Source organism: Rattus rattus, chromosome 12 (genome assembly GCF_011064425.1).
Source record: "Rattus rattus isolate New Zealand chromosome 12, Rrattus_CSIRO_v1, whole genome shotgun sequence".
NCBI lineage: Eukaryota > Metazoa > Chordata > Mammalia > Rodentia > Muridae > Rattus > Rattus rattus.
The window spans coordinates 38,479,030-38,495,894 of record NC_046165.1 but is presented as its reverse complement, the minus strand read 5'-3'; the positions used below and the strand labels follow the sequence as shown (position 1 = coordinate 38,495,894).

Genomic DNA, 16,865 nt, shown 5'->3' with positions numbered 1-16,865 from the left:
TTGTTCCTCACTTTCTGAGTTCTCTAGAACTCTCAATTCCTTGGGTAAAGACCAAACAGGCCTCATATAGCAAGTGCTATAGATCCTGGACTGGGTTACTCAAATCTCCGATCACCCTTTGTCCAGAAGTATAACAACAAGCCCCAACAATAATATTGACTCCTGTCCCCTACAGACTAACACTCCCAAAATTTAATCTGGATGCAATAGTCTAAACTGAAAATGCCTTTGAAGCCCTGTGCTAAATTATTCAAGTTCATTCCTTTAATATGATGAAACTACCTAATTCAGTTCACCATTGTTAACTTTTATTCAGCCTTTGCTTCATGCGGCATTCATTACATCTCTTTCTTTTAAAACATTGTTTGACCTCTTTTAACTCTGCTCCCCAGGTTTCTGTGATTCAACACTTTTTATAGTGCACACTACATCTCTTTGCCATTCTTTGTCTATTTCCTTCAGGGCTTCCTCTCCCTTGGCTCCCTTTTAGAAGCTGATTTTCTAAGGATTTCATTTTTGGCCCTTGACTCATCTCACTCTCCCCATACTTTGTACGTTCTGCATACTTCCTAGAAGCTTCGAGCTCTTCAGGTTTCAATCAGGCAAGATTTTACCTCTACATTTAGCTCCATTCATGACTCCTTATATCTTTCTTCCTCATCACTGCAAAAACACAGACACCAACTGCGAATAAATAAATTTTCATGTAATGCTATTATGACATCCTAAAAGAGGCACAAACAATCACAGGCAACAATGTAGATGATTCCCAAGACCATGAGAGTAAGTAGACACTACCACATAAAAGCCACTGGATGTTTTGATTATATTTACATGGGATCAACTTCCTTTAACCCCTTCAAAAGATAAAAATTTAACAACAGAAAATAGTATTTTCTATATGCTACAGGTAGGCAAGGAAACTTTAAATGAAAAGGATATTCTGTAACATAGTGGTAGATATAGAACTACAGATACTTGTCAAGGAAAAAGATTGATTTTGTTGAATGCAAATTATACCTTAATAAGACTGAACAATGCATCAAAAATCTGAATATAGTGCTCGCTTCGGCAGCACATATACTAAAATTGGAACGATACAGAGAAGATTAGCATGGCCCCTGCGCAAGGATGACATGCAAATTCGTGAAGCGTTCCATATTTTTAACATAGATGGAGAAACCAAGATATTCCATGACAAAACCAAATTTACACAATATCTTTCTACAAATCCAGCACTACAAAGGATAATAAATGGTAAAGCCCAACATAAGGAGGCAAGCTATACCCTAGAAGAAGCAAGAAACTAATCGTCTTGGCAACAAAACAAAGAGAAGAAAAGCACACAAACATAACCTCACATCCAAATATGAATACAACAGGAAGCAATAATCACTATTTCTTAATTTCTCTCAACATCAATGGCCTCAACTCCCCAATAAAAAGACATAGATTAACAAACTGGATACGCAACGAGGACCCTGCATTCTGCTGCCTACAGGAAACACACCTCAGAGACAAAGACAGACACTACCTCAGAGTGAAAGGCTGGAAAACAAATTTCCAAGCAAATGGTCGGAAGAAGCAAGCTGGACTAGCCATTCTAATATCAGATAAAATCAATTTTCAACTAAAAGTCATCAAAAAAGATAAGGAAGGACACTTCATATTCATCAAAGGAAAAATCCACCAAGATGAACTCTCAATCCTAAATATCTATGCCCCAAATACAAGGGCACCTACATACGTAAAAGAAACCTTACTAAAGCTCAAAACACACATTACACCTCACACCATAATAGTAGGAGATTTCAACACCCCACTCTCATCAATGGACAGATCATGGAAACAGAAATTAAACAGAGACGTAGACAGACTAAGAGAAGTCATGAGCCAAATGGACTTAACAGATATTTATAGAACGTTCTATCCTAAAGCAAAAGGATATACCTTCTTCTCAGCTCCTCATGGTACTTTCTCCAAAATTGACCATATAATTGGTCAAAAAACGGGCCTCAACAGGTACAGAAAGATAGAAATAATCCCATGCGTGCTATCAGACCACCACGGCCTAAAACTGGTCTTCAATAACAATAAGGGAAGAATGCCCACATATACTTGGAAATTGAACAATGTTCTACTCAATGATAACCTGGTCAAGGAAGAAATAAAGAAAGAAATTAAAAACTTTTTAGAATTTAATGAAAATGAAGGTACAACATACCCAAACTTATGGGACACAATGAAAGCTGTGCTAAGAGGAAAACTCATAGCGCTGAGTGCCTGCAGAAAGAAACAGGAAAGAGCATATGTCAGCAGCTTGACAGCACACCTAAAAGCTCTAGAACAAAAAGAAGCAAATACACCCAGGAGGAGTAGAAGGCAGGAAATAATCAAACTCAGAGCCGAAATCAACCAAGTAGAAACAAAAAGGACCATAGAAAGAATCAACAGAACCAAAAGTTGGTTCTTTGAGAAAATCAACAAGATAGATAAACCCTTAGCCAGACTAACGAGAGGACACAGAGAGTGTGTCAAATTAACAAAATCAGAAATGAAAAAGGAGACATAACTACAGATTCAGAGGAAATTCAAAAAATCATCAGATCTTACTATAAAAGCCTATATTCAACAAAACTTGAAAATTTGCAGGAAATGGACAATTTCCTAGACAGATACCAGGTACCGAAGTTAAATCAGGAACAGATAAACCAGTTAAACAACCCCATAACCCTAAGGAAATAGAAGAAGTCATTAAAGGTCTCCCAACCAAAAAGAGCCCAGGTCCAGACGGGTTTAGTGCAGAATTCTATCAAACCTTCATAGAAAACCTCATACCAATATTATCCAAACTATTCAACAAAATTGAAACAGATGGAGCACTACCGAATTCCTTCTATGAAGCCACAATTACTCTTATACCTAAACCACACAAAGACTCAACAAAGAAAGAGAACTTCAGACCAATTTCCCTTATGAACATCGACGCAAAAATACTCAACAAAATTCTGGCAAACCGAATCCAAGAGCACATCAAAACAATCATCCACCATGATCAAGTAGGCTTCATCCCAGGCATGCAGGGATGGTTTAATATACAGAAAACCATCAACGTGATCCATTATATAAACAAACTGAAAGAACAAAACCACATGATCATTTCATTAGATGCTGAGAAAGCATTTGACAAAATTCAACACCCCTTCATGATAAAAGTCCTGGAAAGAATAGGAATTCAAGGCCCATACCTAAACATAGTAAAAGCCATATACAGCAAACCAGTTGCTAACATTAAACTAAATGGAGAGAAACTTGAAGCAATCCCACTAAAATCAGGGACTAGACAAGGCTGCCCCTCTCCCTACTTATTCAATATAGTTCTTGAAGTTCTAGCCAGAGCAATCCGACAACAAAAGGAGGTCAAGGGGATACAGATCGGAAAAGAAGAAGTCAAAATATCACTATTTGCAGATGATATGATAGTATATTTAAGTGATCCCAAAAGTTCCACCAGAGAACTACTAAAGCTGATAAACAACTTCAGCAAAGTGGCTGGGTATAAAATTAACTCAAATAAATCAGTTGCCTTCCTCTATACAAAAGAGAAACAAGCCGAGAAAGAAATTAGGGGAAACGACACCCTTCATAATAGACCCAAATAATATAAAGTACCTCGGTGTGACTTTTAACCAAGCAAGTAAAAGATCTGTACAATAAGAACTTCAAGACACTGAAGAAAGAAATTGAAGAAGACCTCAGAAGATGGAAAGATCTCCCATGCTCATGGATTGGCAGGATTAATATAGTAAAATGGCCATTTTACCAAAAGCGATCTACAGATTCAATGCAATCCCCATCAAAATCCCAATCCAATTCTTCAAAGAGTTAGACAGAACAATTTGCAAATTCATCTGGAATAACAAAAAACCCAGGATAGCTAAAACTATCCTCAACAATAAAAGGACTTCAGGGGGAATCACTATCCCAGAACTCAAGCAGTATTACAGAGCAATAGTGATAAAAACTGCATGGTATTGGTACAGAGACAGACAGATAGACCAATGGAACAGAATTGAAGACCCAGAAATGAACCCACACACCTATGGGCACTTGATTTTTGACAAAAGAGCCAAAACCATCCAATGGAAAAAGATAGCATTTTCAGCAAATGGTGCTGGTTCAACTGGAGGTCAACATGTAGAAGAATGCAGATCATCCATGCTTATCACCCTGTACAAAGCTTAAGTCCAAGTGGATCAAGGACCTCCACATCAAACCAGACACACTCAAACTAATAGAAGAAAAAACTAGGGAAGCATCTGGAACACATGGGCACTGGAAAAAATTTCTGAACAAAACACCAATGGCTTATGCTCTAAGATCAAGAATGGACAAATGGGATCTCATAAAACTGCAAAGCTTTTGTAAGGCAAAGGACACTGTGGTTAGGACAAAACGGCAACCAACAGATTGGGAAAAGATCTTTACCAATCCTACAACAGATCGAGGCCTTATATCCAAAATATACAAAGAACTCAAGAAGTTAGACTGCAGGGAGACAAATAACCCTATTAAAAAATGGGGTTCAGAGCTAAACAAAGAATTCACAGCTGAGGAATGCCGAATGGCCGAGAAACACCTAAAGAAATGTTCAACATCGTTAGTCATAAGGGAAATGCAAATCAAAACAACCCTGAGATTTCACCTCACACCAGTGAGAATGGCTAAGATCAAAAACTCAGGTGACAGCAAATGCTGGCGAGGATGCGGAGAAAGGGGAACACTCCTCCATTGTTGGTGGGATTGCTGACTGGTACAACCATTCTGGAAATCAGTCTGGAGGTTCCTCAGAAAATTGGACATTGAACTGCCTGAGGATCCAGCTATACCTCTCCTGGGCATATACCCAAAATATGCCCCAACATATAAAAAAGACACGTGCTCCACTATGTTCATCGCAGCCTTGTTTATAATAGCCAGAAGCTGGAAAGTACCCAGATGCCCTTCAACAGAGGAATGGATACAGAAATGTGGTACATCTACACAATGGAATATTACTCAGCTATCAAAAACAATGACTTTATGAAATTAGAGGCAAATGGTTGGAACTGGAAAATATCATCCTGAGTGAGCTAACCTAATCACAGAAAGACATACATGGTATGTACTCATTGATAAGTGGCTTTAGCCCAAATGCTTGAATTACCCTAGATGCCTAGAACAAATGAAACTCAAGACGGATGATCAAAATGTGAATGCAGATCGCTCCTGAGAGACACAGCCAGAATACAGCAAATACAGAGGCGATGCCAACAGGAAACCACTGAACTGAGAACAGGACCCCCGTTGAAGGAATCAGAGAAAGAACTGGAAGAGCTTGAAGGAGCTGAGACCCCATATGTACAGCAATGCCAACCAACCAGAGCTTCCAGGGACTAAGCCACTACCCAAAGACTATACATGGACTGACCCTGGACTCTGACCTCATAGGTAGCAATGAATATCCTAGTAAGAGCACCAGTGGAAGGGGAAGCCCTGGGTCCTGCTAAGACTGAACCCCCAGTGAACTAGACTGTTGGGAGAGGGCAGCAATGGGGAGGTTTGGGAGGGAACACCCAGAAGGAAGGGAGGGGGAGGGATGTTTACCGGAAACCGGAAAGGGAATAACACTTTCGAAATGTATATAAGAAATACTCAAGTTAATAATAAAAAAAAAAATCTGAATATATTATCTTGCTTTCCCCAATCTTTTTCCTATACCAAGATTCTAAATGTCATTTCAAACCAATTCCCAGGCACATAAAGAAGTATATAGTCTTCTTTGATACGTCCTCTATTTTAGCATTTTACACCTAATCCTTCTGCCAATTTTAAACCTTTAAAATATAGCTCTAAATTCCTTCTCCCTTCACAGTAATTGACAAAGTATAGACCCACATCTCTTCTTGCTTACTGTAGGCAAAAATTTATCGATGTCACTTCTGGAACACCAAGATTTTCCAGTCACCTTTTATCACTAAGATTCGTCCTAATGTGTCAAAATTGATATAATTCATATTTCTTTTCCTGATAAAGGCTGTTTTCATTATCTAGATTTATTGATGTTTTTTCACATACACATATACAATTTCTAAAGCAAAGCAGATGATTATTCCTTAAAAACCAATGATAAATTTATACTAACAGTTCTAACCTCTGGAGAATTGCGGTAAAAGCTATGTGTCATCCTATACATAGAGTGAATATATTTTAGATGAAGAATAAGAAATGAATACACAAATCAATTTATGCATTAATAAATATTTGCTAATGTGGAAGTACATTTACATGTAAATTGGCCAATCTTTTCCTCTATTGATACAGTCTCTTTTGAACTGCAATGTACAGCATTCAGGGTTCAAGAACTTTGAACTATAAATAAAATCAGCAGAGGAAAGCAAACCAATGTATCTACAAACCAAGATTATTGGCCAATGATTCATACAACTTAAAATGCAAATGTATGTCTCTAAGAAGGTAAACCTCTGTGGATGTTCTCTCCTAACAGCTCAGACATACTTGATCTTCCATGTGTGTCTAAAGGATAGATCACAAGTTTTGGAAATATTTTTAGAAATATTAAATATTTAGGAACACTAAATACATCCTCAGTAGTTCCATGTATATTTTCCTGTTTTATATAAAACTCCCGTTGAGCAAATAACAAGTGTCTATGAATCCCTGTACCTCTTTTCCTTAGATTGTTATAGGACCCTGGGTTGCTAAATGCTTATATAATATATTTACAAATGTCACTGGTTCTAGCCTTGGGGAATGAAGTTGAATCACAAGGATAAGACAACTTTCCCAGTATAATGGCACATGTCCCTCAGCCCAATTGACCATACCACATAAGTATACTATTATTATTAACTGAGGATATAGGTTGGGGTTAAATAGATAGGTATTTGATAATGTCTCAGACTAATGCTTCATCATTGCTCTAAAGATCATGGATTTGACCTTAATGGGCACTAATATTTTGGAAAAAGTAGAAAAGGATTTCTTCAATTTTGCATCAGCGGTAAAACTTATTAATTTTTTTACATGCAACAGTTAAATTTTCTTTTCCAAATTGTTTACGTTATATGGCTGTCCTTCTTTTACTATCCACTAAGATTAGTTGATTAATTACAAAACTATAAGCACTTCTACAATTAGATTATGATCAAAAAGCACAGAGACTTTAGTCTCAGTTATTTTAAAGCCTAGTCAAGAAGTCATATTGATCAAATAGTCATACTCATGACATGTGATTATAAATTAAGGCAGATATATTAGGGAAATAATCCCAATTCTACCAGGAAAGTTATTATATGTAGCCTAATTTTGTTGGAATCAAGAAAAGTAATTGTGCTGTGATATTATAGCTAAATGACTTGACACACAAAAAGGGAGAAAGAAGTGCTTATGATAGGGAAAGAAAGCATACATAAAGTATGAATAATCCATCATAGCCAAGGCACATAGGATCAGCAGAATGAAAACAGATACCAAGGAAGGAGACAAGAGATATTATAAGGAGCAAAGGACCTTCCTGATCATTGTAAATGTTTTTGCCTGTGATTTTTTTCTGACATCAATGTTTTCTTTTAAAGATTTATTTATTTATTTATTTATTTATTTATTTATTTATTTATTTATTTATTATATATTAATATACTGTAGCTGTCTTCAGACACACCCAAAGAAGGCATCAGATCCCGTTACAGATGGTTGTGAGCCACCATGTGGTTGCTGGGATTTGAACTCAGGACCTCTGGAAGAGCAGTCAACGCTCTTAACCACTGAGCCATCTCTCCAGCCCCTCTGACATCAATGTTAACCAATTGGTAAAACAAAACATATGAAATCTTCTGCTTGGCAACCTTGCATTATAGGCCAAAGATAAGGGAAATTCAGAATATTGTGGTAACAATGGAGAAAAGAGAGATGTATTGATTCGTGAAGTCTTTAAGGAAAATGGATAAAACATGTTATGGCAAACGAAGTAAGAAAGGAAGCTTGGTTTTTTTCCATGTTTTTTTGTTTCATTTTAAAATTAATGTACGTTTTCCTAAGTAGAGAAAAGTGTGATAATAGCACATCTACACTGAAAACTGGTAACCTTGAGACACTTTATCCAAAATAACAGTGTTAACTTAGCAACTAAGCACTTCTATCTTAAGCTCAAAGAGAAGCAAGTTGACAATAAAAAGTATCTAGATATCATTAGTTTATGCATGGTAACTAGGGCCATGTCACCAGTAAGACAGCCTAAAAAATACCAAATAAGACATGAAAACTCAAAATAAGCCATAAGAAACATACCTAGCAATAACTACTTGATCCTAAAAAGAAAATCAGAAGAGGGAGAATAGAGAGAGGAGGAAATCCAGTAAAATGTGATGTTGAAAAGGCCAAGGAAGGAGAGACTCTTCACAATGATAAGGTCAATGTTGTTAAGTAGTGCTAATAGATAAAATGCAATGAAAATGAAGTGCACTGAACATAGAACAGGGACCTGATTACTGAGTAGGGAGGGCTCTCTACTGAAGTATAGGTTAAAGGGAAATGACTGAGAGCATAAAATGAAGAAACATGTAAAACAAGCACAAATGGCTCCTCCAAGAGGCATAAAGAAATGGGATTGAGAAGCTACACAGTGACGAACACTTTAGGGGTGGGCTTGGGAGGGGCTTTGCCTAGCCTAATGATATGTAACTATACATGTGTATATATAGTATGTATAAAACTACACATGTATATGTACATAGATAATTATGTGCACACATATAAGTGTGAGAGAAACAGGAAAGAGTGTGTAAGAAAAAAATGAAAGGGAAAAGGGTAGGAATAGAAAAAAGGATAACACTGAGAGTGAAAATTGATAAGAAGATGTTGTTGTAAAAATATAAAAAATAGAAATGCTGTCTTTTACCCCACTAGGTCCAGCACTGCAGTGCCCCAAGATATCTGGTAGATATCTTGCCAGAAGCATCCCAATTCTGCGGCGGCCCAGTGTCTCTAGCCACTGCTCACTTTCTTACACTTAAATCGCTACATGAAAGACCACAGAATACAATAACCTTTCATCCAATTGATAAGATATAATTGCCCACCTAAACATACAAAGCCCAATGAATATCCATCCCTTATGAACATTCATAACAACCTGTAAAGGTATAGCATGGAATCTTAACGTCAGCCTCCATGTTGTCCTGTGGCTACTCTGCTTTCTCTCCCCTCTCTTCCTCGTCCCTTAAACTTTTCTCCGGCTTGTCCTTTCTTCTCGTCCAATGACAGGCCACATTCTATCCTGTACTGACCCTCACCTGTATGACATCCTACACACATCATATTAATTACCAATGGAAAAAATGATAAATTCAATGCAATATTCAGTTCAAGTACAAATTCAATCAATTTTGTTAGATTCAATAGAAATGTTACAAATGAATAGATGCCAGTCACATTGGGCATGCTTTAGGTAATGGATTATGTCCTTCTGACACTGCCCCCCAAAGGTAGTGACAGTGACTTTTCATATTACCCTTAGTAATAAAAGGAGTAATGCAGTACAAATGCTTTTTCTGTGGTTATACTTTATTAAATTTAAATTCGATGCCATTGAGACAGTTTTGACAATTTCCAGATGACAACGTGAATATCTCAAACAAAACACTTGGGTTCAGTTAGATTATTTGCATCTATCTTTCCAATATCAAGTTAAATAAGTAAACAAATGTTTCAGTTGCAAAGGGCATTGAGAATTCAATTCATTCACTACAGGCCTTACATCAACATAGTATAAGAGACCCACAATATAGTGATAGGACTCTAATTCAGATCCTGTGATCTCATTTCATCAATAGGTTTCATTGACGGCTTTGGCCGTACAACTCAGCTGTTTGTGAATTTGAAAAGCTATAATTTCCATTTTCCGGATGTATAAAGTTGAGTCTTTTAGAAGATCAAAAGACTCCTACCATAGGGATTGTAATTTGAAAGGTGCCCTCAATGAATTATGAGAGAATGATAGCTTGGATTTTTACTTCAGTAAGCACCCAGATAGCCTTTCTCTTTAGTAGTCCATTCTCTCATTTGTCCACAGATGTTATAGTGCCAAGGGCACAGCAAAGTGTGTAGATTAGGAAGTATTTGATCATTTTCTTTGGCCCAGTTTCACTTTCTACTACATCCTAAACCTACCTTCCCATGTTGCCACCTTTGCCAGATGCCCATACGGCTCTTTTTGTGTTATTTCCAGATGTGTTATTGTTGTCTGTAAGTGTGTCACCATGTAGCAAAAGTTGGCATTGAACTTTTTTTTTTTTTCTTTTTTTTTTCCGGGGCTGGGGATCGAACCCAGGACCTTGCGCTTCCTAGGCAAGCGCTCTACCACTGAGCCAAATCCTCAACCCCGGCATTGAACTTTTGATCTTCTTGCCTCCAGCTTTGGAATATTGGGATGATATGCTTGCTTCATCATACTCTACAAGCTTTTTGTTTGTCTGCTTTCATAACTATATAAACCCATAACTTTAAAGTCATAAAATGATCATTTGTTTGAATTTCAGACATCATTCCTTGTGGTGTGGAGTGGAGGAAGGTCATAATGTTCTTCTCTATATTTGGAAGGGCTTCCGTAATTCTCACAATCTCCGTGGCTTCCATCTTGTTCCCTGCTTGGTTCTGTACCACATGGACCTATAGGCAGAAAGCAGTGTGACCTTTTCATTATTGTTCGGTTTGTTACTTCATTATGTTAACTGCCAATGCCATAGATTTGAAATGGGATTGTATATACCAATGTTTGGGAAATGGTTGTAAATATTCTATTTAGTTGGTACAAACTATTATTTTCTTTCATTTCTGTAGTTTTAATTCATTTTTCTTTCTTTTAGGAAAATTAAACAAGTATGGCTAAATAAAAATCAAATACAAATTTCCTTTTTCTTAATGACTGAATATTTCCCCTTGGCATTTGCTTCTGAGAAGTTCTCATTACCAACTTTTAGCCTGAGGTCTCTAAAAATCATCACATCCCTTTAGAAATGTTGGTGTCAAATCCTTCTAGATGTATATTTTAACACTCCAGCCTTGTTTGAATCATTTATTCCCTTTAGACTGTTCTCTGTCATGCTTTTAATCACTTTTCCTTGAAGAACTTAGGTCTTTTTTTTTCATTCTCTTTGACTAATAGCCCTGTATCTTTTTAAAAAAAAAAATCCCTTCTTTGTAGAAATTCACTTCTTTCGGTTCCTTTAATGTCAAGAGGATAAATACCATCAAATGAGCTTTTCTCCCTGCAAAGCAAGGCCATTATTGTGAGAAGTTGGTGATTTAGAAGGTATCGAGGCATAAAGATGATGTGAAGACCATGCCTGGGTTTTTCAACAGCAGACTTCTTTTTAGTTGAAGATTTGCATAAACTTTACACAGATAAACTTCATATATTTACATCATAACAAACAATGGTTGAACTAGGCATATGTTTCTAAATTACCTCCATTCTTTTATTCCACAGCACTAACACTAAATGCAGAAAGCAAGTACTCACAGAATCGTCTAGTTAGGTTTTCTTCTTTTCATTCATCGATTCACTCACTCGCACAGTCACTCATTCACTTACTCAATCACAGCTCTCTACGTCTTCTTATTTTCTACTATCCACTTGTCTTCTCTTTCCTTTGGATGCAGTCTGTAGGGCATATTAATTAATCATTTACCACTTGGCTTGTCTTTCTATGGCAATGTCCTGACTTCAGTTTTTTTTTTTTTTCAGTTATCCTGATATGTCAAGTCAGTAGATTCTTAATGTCTCCCTTAAATTTTTTATAATTGGGTTTCAAATGCTGACAGTTCTTCAGAACTGTGGGTGTACTGCAGGAGGGACTCCTTTGGTGGCATGTGAGAAACATGGATAGATCTTTAAGCAGCTTATCAGCAGCAAGTGGAAGACACAGCCTTCAAGTATGTGGACAGAATAACAGGGTGAGTTGAAACTTCCAAAAGCAAAATAAAGTTGTAGAGCCTAGGAATCTGCTAGGAAGATCCCTACAGGAAGTCGGAGCCTCATGTTGAAATTCAAAAGAGCTAACTTTTGTTGTTGAAGGCAAGTTTATTGTTTTTCCACATGAAGCTCAGGAACTGTTAGTCTATAACGAAGGACACTCTGATGTTTACCACTGCAGTTCTAAATTGACTATCAGATTTTTTTTTCATGACTACAGTAAAAGTTAAAAGGCTTTATAGCCCATACATATACAGCCACCAAACTAAATAAGATGGATGAAGCAAAGAGATGCAGGTTCACAGGAACCGGATGTAGATCTCTCCTGAGAGACACAGCCAGAATATGGCAAATACATAGGCAAATGCCAGCAGCAAAACAGTGAACTGAGAATGGGACCCCCATTGAAGGAATCAGAGAAAGGACTGAAAGAGCTTGAAGGGGCTCGAGTCCCCATATGAACAACAATGCCAACCAACCAGAGCTTCCAGGGACTAAGCCACTACCCAAAGACTGTACATGGACTGACCCTGGACTCCAACCTCATAGGTAGCAATGAATAGCCTAGTAAGGGCACCAGTGGAAGGGGAAGCCCTTGGTTCTGCCAAGTCTGAACCCCCAGTGAACGTGATTGTTGCGGGGGAGGGAGGTAATGGGGGGAGGATGGGGAGTGGAATACCCATATAGAAGGAGAGGGGAAGGGATTAGGGGTATGTTGGCCTGAAAAGTGGGAAAGGGAATAACAACTGAAATGTAAATAAGAAATACCCAATTTAATAAAGATGGAGGGGACAAAAAGGCTTTACATCTTAGTCTTTTATTGGACTGCATGTTTGAAAAGACATTCAACTTATTGTGTTAACTGGAATTACTTTCAATTGGTGAGTAAATATATACCAAAGCAATGATATTATAGCTTTGGAGATAATATAAAAATAAAATAACTAAAAATTTAGGTACTCAACTCTATGAAATAATTGGCTCCAACAAATCCACTGTCATATAAGGGATACACTGAGTTTACATACACAGATTTGGAGAATTACAAATGAAGTATAAGGATTTTATGTGTGGAGCTCCAAATTAATGATTATTGGTTGGGATTTAAAACTTCAGAAATTTTGTTCCTCATATTATCTTCAAACTAACACTAATAAATATATTCAAAGGAAATGGTTATTAAGTTACACCAATTGTTCGTGGTAGTATGCTAAGCTATTTGTAAATCATGATGTCAAACTAGACAATGAAAAATTCCTCTGTGTACAATCTGCTTAAAAATTAAAAATAAACATATCAATCAATATAGCGTTATAGTAATGGTGTAGAAATTAAAATGCAAGATTTGGCCAAGTAGCTTGGGAGACAGCATGTACAATCAAAGAAGATTGGAGAGGCAAATAAAAGGTCTTTCCTGTTGAATGTCAAGCATCAGTGAGACAAGGTTATTATGAAGATTCTAGTATCATGCTAAGAAAGACTCTAGGCACCATGGCATAAAGACTCTAGAATCAGATCTAGAGGTAAAAATGTTGACTCTTATGTATTTATTATTTTCTTCAAAGTATCATTCCATGAGTTTTATTTCAATATTCCTATATTATTAAAACCTACATATCTCTGTAGGTATCTACCACAGCAGAAATGTTTTCTGGGCAATCTACTGATATCACCTGTGTGTATCATCTTAAGGTAGTATAATTAGCCTTAATGTACAGACTTGATTTTTAATACTGTGTGTATCAACAGTAGTTGACATCACTTGGCAATGAAGAACCTTAGTCACTCTGGTTGTTACTTTCAAAAAAAAAAGAGATGTCTTTCAGGAGGCCAATTAAATGCCCCAATAACTAGAATTTGGAGAAACGAGAGACTTATCCAGTGAGTTATAGCTCAATCCAAGGAAATTTAGGGAACTAAAGCCTTTGTTGGACATCACATTTTATGCAGACCCTGCAGTAGGCTTATAGGTAATATTCTAATAAATGTTGTCTAAAGACAACATTTCAGTCTTTGGAACTTAACTCAAAAGTTCTATGTCTTGGAAAATACACCTACTTCTTTCAATGCTGCTGATGCTGCCAGGTTGAGGATCACCTGCATTAGGAAAAGGACTGGTACCACATAGAGTCATGGCATCCTGGGATGTACTGCTTCCATCACTTTATTACCCATAGACAGTGTTACAGAGTGCCCAAGATTTTCTTTTATGAAGACACTTTCAGGTCAATAAATAATTGGTATCAGATTAAAATAATAAACCTAATTTGATGTATAGTTGCAATCTTGTAAGCAATAGTTTGCTTTACTAATTTATTGTCATTGCTGTTTTTGAAATTTTTCTTAAAACCAGAAATATTTCAACATGTGAAGCTGAAGTCTATTTATTCATATGCTAACTGAAAGTTTAATAAACATGAAATAGTCATTGGATAGTAGTTCATTTACCAGGAAATTAAAGTCCCTTTTTGCTATTGTTTGTCATGATACAGTGTAGTATTTTTAGTGCGTACATAGCAGAATTATAATTTCTTGCATGCCGTATTTGCTCACTTATTCGAATATACTAAAGGAAGTCTGTTGATGAAGAACCACCCTAACAGACCACACATCATTACTTTCCAAATAAGGGTGGCACTTTGATATCATTTATCCTGATCTCCAAAGGGTATGTTTTACTTATAGTTAAACAATTTGTCTTAAATTTTTAAGCAAATATATATTATTAAATATTTCGCCAAAATCTTGTATCTTCAGGTAGTCTAGACAATCAGTAACAGTTTTCTTGAATTGTGATTGTGTACAATATTATTTATTGATATTTATGAATCAGAACAATATTATAAGTATTTTTTCTCTTTTACCATTTCCATTAGAAGTGAATTCAACTATAATGGTAGGTACAGAAATGATCTATCTGTGACTATAAGAAATACAGTAAAGATTAATCTCCCTACATTTCTATTACATTGATTTATGGCTTCTGATTGTGACAATGGTTATTTTATCCATCTATTGGTCACTTGGTTTAGTCAATTTAGCTCTTAAAAATGATCTTTGTATTGTGATGTCTTGGTGAGATTCAAATAGCTTCAAAGTGGTATTTTATTTCGTGAGAATCAAATAAAGTTTTTCCAACGATATGAATCAATTGTTTTCTGTATCATTAAGAAGCAGATGATAGTTCAGTAACAAAATATAGATAGAAAATGTTTCTAAGATCATATTTACATTTTAAAAAGAAGGAAATACACAATTCTATTTCTTTGAAATCTTAGCTTTATTTTAAACATAATTACATCATTTTCTCTCCTTTGCCTTCTCCAAAACCTCCAACATTTTCCCTCTATTCCTCTTCCCATCCTATAAAAATGGTGTTCTCCTTTTCTTGGTTACACACACACACACACACACACACACACACACACACACACACACACACACACACACAAATATAACCTTCTGAGTCTTTTTAGTTTGCTTATGTGCATCTGATTTCACAGCTAGTCACTTTGTATTGAGTAACCAATTAGGGCCTCATCTTTGGGAGAGCCTAATTCTCCCTCTCTCAGTAGTCATCAGTTGCCAGTAGTTCTAAGAAAATTTGTCTTTTAATGAAAAAGTTGAGCTATGTTTCTCTTGAGAGCATGACAAGAGATGCATAGTTCATTTCATCTTATGTATTTATTATTTTCTTCAAAGTATCATTCCATGAGTTTTATTTCAATATTCCTATATTATTAAAACCTACATATCTCTGTAGGTATCTACCATAGCAGAAATGTTTTCTGGGCAATCTACTGATATCACCTGTGTGTATCATCTTAAGGTAGTATAATTAGCCTTAATGTACAGACTTGATTTTTAATACTGTGTGTATCAACAGTAGTTGACATCACTTGGCAATGAAGAACCTTAGTCACTCTGGTTGTTACTTTCAAAATCTATGTTTGCTTCAATATCTTTTCTAATCATTGTTTTTGTGTCTTTATTGCTTTTGAACTTTCCAAATGGTAAGTAAGCTGTGCTTCTCACCAGCTTTGATGGATTATTTGGGGTGATGATGGTGCTGTTGGTGGTGATGATGATGATGATACTGGCTGGAGTTTTTCTACTTATGTTTGCTTTTAGAATAGTGTACTTTACACCTACAAATGCTATTTATAGCTATGGTGTCCTATGTATTTATCTTTCATGGTTATTTGTCTCCTCACCTTTAAAGCTCTAGTGTGACAGACACTTCCTCCTCTGTAGTTTTCCAGTGATGGTTCTTCACTGTTTCTAATCTTAAACCTTGGAGTCAGTGCAGAGTTAATGTCACTGTCTTTTCTTATGGTTATATCAACACTTCTAACAGTTTTGAGAAATCGGCCTTGAACAAATTCTAGGAATGCCTGCCTTTCTCATGGCCATGCACTTGATCATCCTCTGCATTACCAGTGATGTTTTCTGCATGCTCAGCCATTCTGTCCTGTTAAGCAGACACTTTAATGAGGTTCGTTTCCACTATAACCTTCCTCTCTTGCCAAGTTTCACCATTACTCTGAATAACTTCATCATTCAAGTGGAAACCTATTCATCCTGAGACTGCTCCTTTTCATTGCCTTCTTATCTTTAACAATGTATATGTTCAACTTACCTCAGGCATATGTTACCACAGTCACTTTATCACCATTCAAAAATTATTTTGAAAAATCGCTAATTAAAGCCCCTGCTTCTACATGTCTCTTTTAAATGACTTTGGTTTTCATTTACTTATTTGTCTTATTGTGAATATTTAGGAAATATATGATGAATTGAATTATGTATACATATCTAATAATAAAATCAA

General features: G+C 36.3%; 1 non-coding gene across 1 annotated transcript; it reads left to right on the top strand.

Annotated features, from left to right (window-relative positions):
• Positions 1–1,059: 1,059 nt before the first annotated feature.
• On the top strand, positions 1,060–1,166 carry LOC116914167. The gene has a single exon (XR_004389712.1). It is a non-coding gene; the product is annotated as a U6 spliceosomal RNA (small nuclear RNA).
• Positions 1,167–16,865: the final 15,699 nt, after the last annotated feature.